The following is a 6316-nucleotide window of genomic DNA, read 5'->3' as shown; positions in this document are numbered from 1 at the left end:
TCCCGTCTCGAGCCGTAGGTCAAGGCACTTGATATATATTTCGTTACATATTGATATTTAGTAAATGTATTCATATTGTTATAGATAAATCATAAATTGTAAATAAACATAAATTAATCATTATCGTGCTAAACCTCGTATCATCTCATCATTACAAATCCCACTTAATTCCGGGTTTAATATTTAAATAACTTATGGATTCACGCAAACTGTAAATCTGTAATGGACAATTGGGCTATATATTAAATGAATATTGGTTTGGGCTTTTGGGTCTTTAGAAACACAGAAGGCTGAGCAAGTAAGTATCTTTGGACTGGAAATTGGGCCACAAGAAAGCTTCAGCACACATATAATGAAAGGAATAGAGGTGCACAATCCGGGTTTTCCGATTTTTTTTTCGGGTTTCGGGTCGGATTTCAGATACGGATTTGGGTAGAATCTAATACCTGGTCGTTCCTATGGGTAAGGTATAGGTAGGAACTGGTTCCGACTTCCGAGTCAGTCCGGAACCAGGTATTTTGTGCACCTCTCGAAAGGAATTAAAAGGAACAACTATTTTTTTTATCAGATTCACGATCGGATTTCGGTATAGTTATTTGATTTTAATGAACAACAATATCTATATTTAGAAGCTTGAAAATATATATCTAATTGACATGGGATTGGATTTTTTTTTCCGTACCCATTCAGTATCGTACCGGTACATTTACTCGTCTATTTGATACGGGTACCTAGATTTACTGATTTTAGGTACGTGTATTTTCTGGTATGGGTACGGGTATTACGGGTACTCGTATGGATGGCAGTGAAACCCGAACCCGATGGAAAAACCCGAAACCTGACATAATTGGGACGAGTCTGGGATTTGCAATATACCCGATTGCCCCAATAACATTACCCGTTTACCCAATTATATACCCGATGTACCTGACGTAACCTTTTTATATATTATATTCTAATTATATATTATCAATTCAGACTTTATATTCAACAGTTAAATACAATATATAACACCTGTTCGGTTAGCAACTTTGTAATCTCAAAACACTATGTTGATGGACTGACCATATGTGTTTTTAATTTTTAAATGAGTCCGCAAACCTTATAAAAAATCCTCTTTTTTTTACTAACCGATCTATTTCAATACGACACTGATTGTTTGGACCAATACATTAAAGACATTTTAAATATACATGTCATTGTGTCAATTATTTGAGACATTTTATGGTAATATTTGTTTGAAATCGATTGGTTACATTTTATCAAAACCAGTAGAAACCTGACGAACTTTGGGTCGGGTATTCTTGATGTGTATTTTGTCAATATCCGATAAAAACCCGAAACATGGTGGATTGGTGGGTATCCCTGAAACCCGACGGGTAATTACCCGATAAATACCCAACGGGTTTGGGACGAGCTTTAATGGCCGGGTATGGGTTTGGGAATACCTAAACCCGTCCCGAACCCGACTCATTGTCATCCCTAGGTAGTCGGTACCCGTTAGGAATATGTAATAATTTTTATTAGGATTTCAAAACTCATAACTCTAACCAGTGGCGGCCCAACAGTTTTGGTGGCCTAAAGCGAATAAAAAAATTTAGGCCTTTTTCAAAAAAATCGGCTCGTAGTACCTGTCATATTTTTATTCGGTCTGCTTCACAATAAGCTAAATATAAAACCAAATTAGTTTAATTTCTCTTTAGACACTCTATTTTGTAACATAAACTAGTGCATTACAATGACATATATATATATATATATATATATATATATTATTTTTTGGAATAAACCAACAAAAATGTGAATGTGTCATTGTGTTGAAATACGACATGAAAATAACTTGATTGAAAGATATTGAAAACATTTTATGGATGACACTACACACATTTGACAATTTTAGCATGAGCATGTACACACGTATCGTCTTAATTTAGAGAAAAATAAATGTTATATATAATATAATGTATCTTGAATTTTAATCTTTTATAATCTCTAAATAATTCTGACTAAACTACAATACTTATTGAATAAATCTTTGTTTTAAAGAAATGAAATGTATTTGAAGTAGTAGAAAAAAATGGTGAACCAATCTTAACAAAAGAAAATTAAATTATAAAATATTAGACAATATCAATATGGAGAATTGTTCCCACCTAGAGTAGGATCCAAAAAATACAGAAGGAAAAAAAAAACAAATATATTGTAAGGAATGGGGTTCAAACTTCAAACCAAGGCCGTCTAGATTATATGTGAGTTACTTTTACAGTAGAGCACAATTAAATTGTGCACATTCAAAATCAAATTAAGACTTTTATATGAATTTTATATAGCTTTTTTTTAATTTGAGGCCTTAAAATTTATGAGGCCTAAAACTCTAGCCTTAGTTTGTAACACATTTGGGCCGGCCCTGACTCTAAAATTTAAAACCTACTAATTATCCTCAAGCGCTTTTCAAAACTACAGATAATCAAAATATTAAGCACTAACAATTCTAATCAAACCAATCAAACCCTAATTATCTTCTCTTCTTCATTCAATCAATAACTAGTAACGGCCACCATGAATGTATTTTATATAATGGTTGATTTGTTTCATTTTTAGTTGTATTATGTTTTGGTTGTGGTATTACGGTTTTGGTTATGATTTTATAGATAACTGATTGTCGGTACCATACCAGTATCGATACAAAGTTTAGTGGAGATATCAAATAATTAAAAGTCATATCTGCATTCTTTACTTAACTGTTAAAATAAGTAAAACCCAAAAAACATATCAAATAATTAAAAGTCATGCTAATAAGTAAAGCAACAAAATCCTTCTCAAAGACAACCAAATAGCAGCATAAACAAAGTGCATACTACCTGCATTCTTTACTTAACTATAAACTATGCGTATCCGGGTTCCCAAAACAGCGTAAAACTAACTCGTGGCAGTCTTTACAAATGACAAGTAATAATATATTAAGCGACACTACACTCCCCTCGAATTCCTTCACATTCTTCTGGCTCAGTTGTTCGGTTTCATCATCTGTTTTATTCAAAGATTTAGACTATGACAATAATAATAATATTGTTTTCTGTAATAATAACGAACACATTTCGTTACCTTTTATAAACCGAGAGGCTGCAGGGGAGAAATGCCATCAGATAAAGGAGCCCAAAGTGTTATATTTTTATCTAAGCCCGCAGAAGCAAGAACTGGGATATGATTAGGATGGGCTTCAACTTGATTCACTATCTGCAAATCGCTATCGCTATCGCCTTCCAAAACACGAACACTTACACCATTTCTTTTACTCCATATAAAAACACGACCACAATCCGACCCACTCATAACATACTCACTACCAGGCCCAAAAAAACTAACCCCTTTAACCGTTAACGAATTCCTATGCCCATAATACACCTGCGGTTCTTCCAAACTATCCAAATGCTCTTCTGAAACCACAACCGGGCACGGGCCCAAGCCCATATTTTTTTGAAACAGATAAACGCCTTCACCGTTGTAGGAAACAAGAAGCTCACTTGTGTTGGAATATGACATTCCGGTTATGTGGATGTTATGCGTTTTGACTAGATGTTTCGGGCAGAATGTGTCGACGGGCCCACACTTGTAACGTTGGAGGATTCTGATATCGTACACGCGTGCGTATTCGTCAGAACCTCCTAGAGAAAAGAAGTTTGGGTTTCGTGGGTCGATTATTATGGTGTTTAGTCTTAATATGTTTGAAGGAGAGTGGTGGTATTTGTGTCCTTTGAATGTGGTGCAACTTAACAGCTTTGTCGATGAATTACTGCGCAAATCGAACTGCAACAAAAATAAAATAAATAACATTTTAACTTATAATGGTTAAACTAATTAAATCATTTAACTTACATGTTGAACAATTCCATCCTCACCGCAGCTGTAAAATATGTGGGGACTACCGGGCTCAACAGCAAGCTTGTGAACACGATCATCGTGGTTCCCTAATGTCTTCGTTTCCACATGACCGTTCTCTGCTACCTGACCGAGTCTCACCTGAAAAATAAAATTCACAAGAATATGTTTTTTACACTTGTTACCATTTTATCAAACAAGGATGTAATCAAATTGACACGCGCTTTTGAACATTTATATTTTTAAACGTGTGTCATGTTACCTAACGGTCTAATAATGTCGCACTTGTATCAAATACCATAGCTAGTAATGAGACTGGCATGACATGATTTTTCATTGTTGTAAATTTGTAACATATTTTGCTCATTTTTTTACCTTTTAATTCCATAAAACACGTGACACGCGTTTAAAAATGTTAATAATGTAATCTTATCATATCCTATGAAACTGATTATTTGACCAACATAATCAAAATACTTAAAAGATTAACTATTCAAACATTAAAAAAAACCCAAATTATTAAAACATTAAAACTTAAGCTAATTTTTCTCATACAATATGTTTACTATATTATAGAGTTATACTGACCTGACCATCAGCAGCGGATGTTACTATAACACGGTCATCAGTAAACGGCATGATTCGGGCCTGAAACACATTACCCATGTGACCCGAGTCATACGAAAGGACCAAGGACTTAGAGCTACATTCCACAACATTAACCCGACACCACCCGATCACCACAATAGTTAAACTCGATTGTATTCACACAACCTTCATGCCCAACTAGCTTACCAGCAACACCCATTCTGTTTACAAGACCCTGAAACAACAACTATTATTAGTTTTACATTGTACATTGATCATAATAATAATAATAATAATAATAATAATAATAATAATAATAATAACCTCAGAAGCAGAGATTTTTCGAGTGAATGTTTTAGGGAGATTGAGACCAGATTCTCTGTTAAAAACCTGCAAAGTCTGATGTTGTGAAGAACACATGTTGTTGTTATTAATGTTATTATTATTATTAAATAATCTATGCATTTTGGACTAATCAGTTGTGGAGCATTTGTAAAACGTGACAGAATTAAGGAATGATGATGATGATGATGATGATGATGATAAAGACAGAATTGAGGTTTGAGGTTTCTTTAGTGAGTCACCAAACCTTGCACCAAAAGTTATATTATTACATTTAACATTTAATATTATAATTTTATATTACTACACATGATATAGTAAAAGACAAAATATTATTACTGGATTCCTTTGAACTCGTTACTAAAATTAGAAATGTTGGTTTTAGTCTGTCTTCATTTTTGACTCATCTTATTCGTTAAGGAAGAATCATTTTTTTTCTTTGTCGTGTTTTGTGAGTGTTCACACGACGAAAGTGAGAAAAAAATAACAGTGAGTCGGTGGCGGAACTTAAACGGTTAAATAGGAGGGGCCGAAAATACTGAAAATTAAATATCAAGTTATTATTATTATATATAATAAAAGAGATCTTTGACGACGTAATCACGTGATTGGTCTACGTGGCCTCACGTGGTTGGTCGCCCTTTTTATTTGTTTTTAATTTGTTTTTCGTTTTTAAATCTGCGTCGGTTTGCAGCCGTAAAAACGGGTTCTTTTACCGTTGATACCATCAAGTGATTATGGAAAATTCGTGTCAGCTCGATGTCGCAACCTAAGATATTTTCCTCCACGATTTTTTTTTCCATTGATTGTAGACGAATTCGTGTCAGGTTACGGCCACAATGCGCGTATATTTTTTGTTTTCGCCACGATCTTTTCTATATAAATGATTCGTGTCAGCTCGCGGTCGCAACCCAAGGGTTTTTTCCTCGCGAGTTGTTTTGTCCATCGATTCTGGACGAATTCACGTCAGGTCATGACCACAATGCGCGCATATTTTTGGTTTTTGTCACGATCTTTTATATGCAAATGTGTTAATTTGTTGTATTTTGAGGGTGGATGGATTAACTTATTGTTTTAATTTCAATGTCGTAACCTGATACCAACAGAACACGTGTCTGTTCACCATCACAACAAATGGTTTTCTGTGTACGTTTAGTGCCGACAACGTCGATTTCGAGGGAATTCATGTTAGTTCGCAACGCAATGCGCGGGTTTTCACAACTTCAACGCGCGTGTTTTTTTTTTCGTCGCATTTTTTTATATTTTAAATATGTTAAATTGTTGTTTTGGGATGAATTTATGGTTTGCTTTATTTTTTGCGCCGTAACCAGATACTGTTGGTACATGATGTCAGTAGTTCAGTATCGAGTGTCTGTAATAATGTTAGTTTGTTTTGTATTGGTGTTTAAGCGAAGTTGTCTCACAAGTTCGCCTGTTATAAGCGAACTTGTGGACAAGCGAAGTTATCAACAACTTCGCCTAGTCTATTAGGCGAAGTTGTCGATAA

The 6316-nt window shown here is 34.4% G+C and overlaps 1 pseudogene; it reads right to left on the bottom strand.

Moving 5' to 3' along the window:
- Nucleotides 1-3108: 3108 nt before the first annotated feature.
- On the bottom strand, nucleotides 3109-4932 carry LOC143635895 (uncharacterized; annotated as a pseudogene).
- Nucleotides 4933-6316: the final 1384 nt, after the last annotated feature.

Source organism: Bidens hawaiensis, unplaced genomic scaffold (assembly GCF_021521415.1).
Source record: "Bidens hawaiensis isolate Kalapana, Puna unplaced genomic scaffold, B.hawaiensis_p1.1 tig00007738_1, whole genome shotgun sequence".
Lineage (NCBI taxonomy): Eukaryota > Viridiplantae > Streptophyta > Magnoliopsida > Asterales > Asteraceae > Bidens > Bidens hawaiensis.
This window is presented reverse-complemented; position numbering and strand designations above follow the sequence as displayed.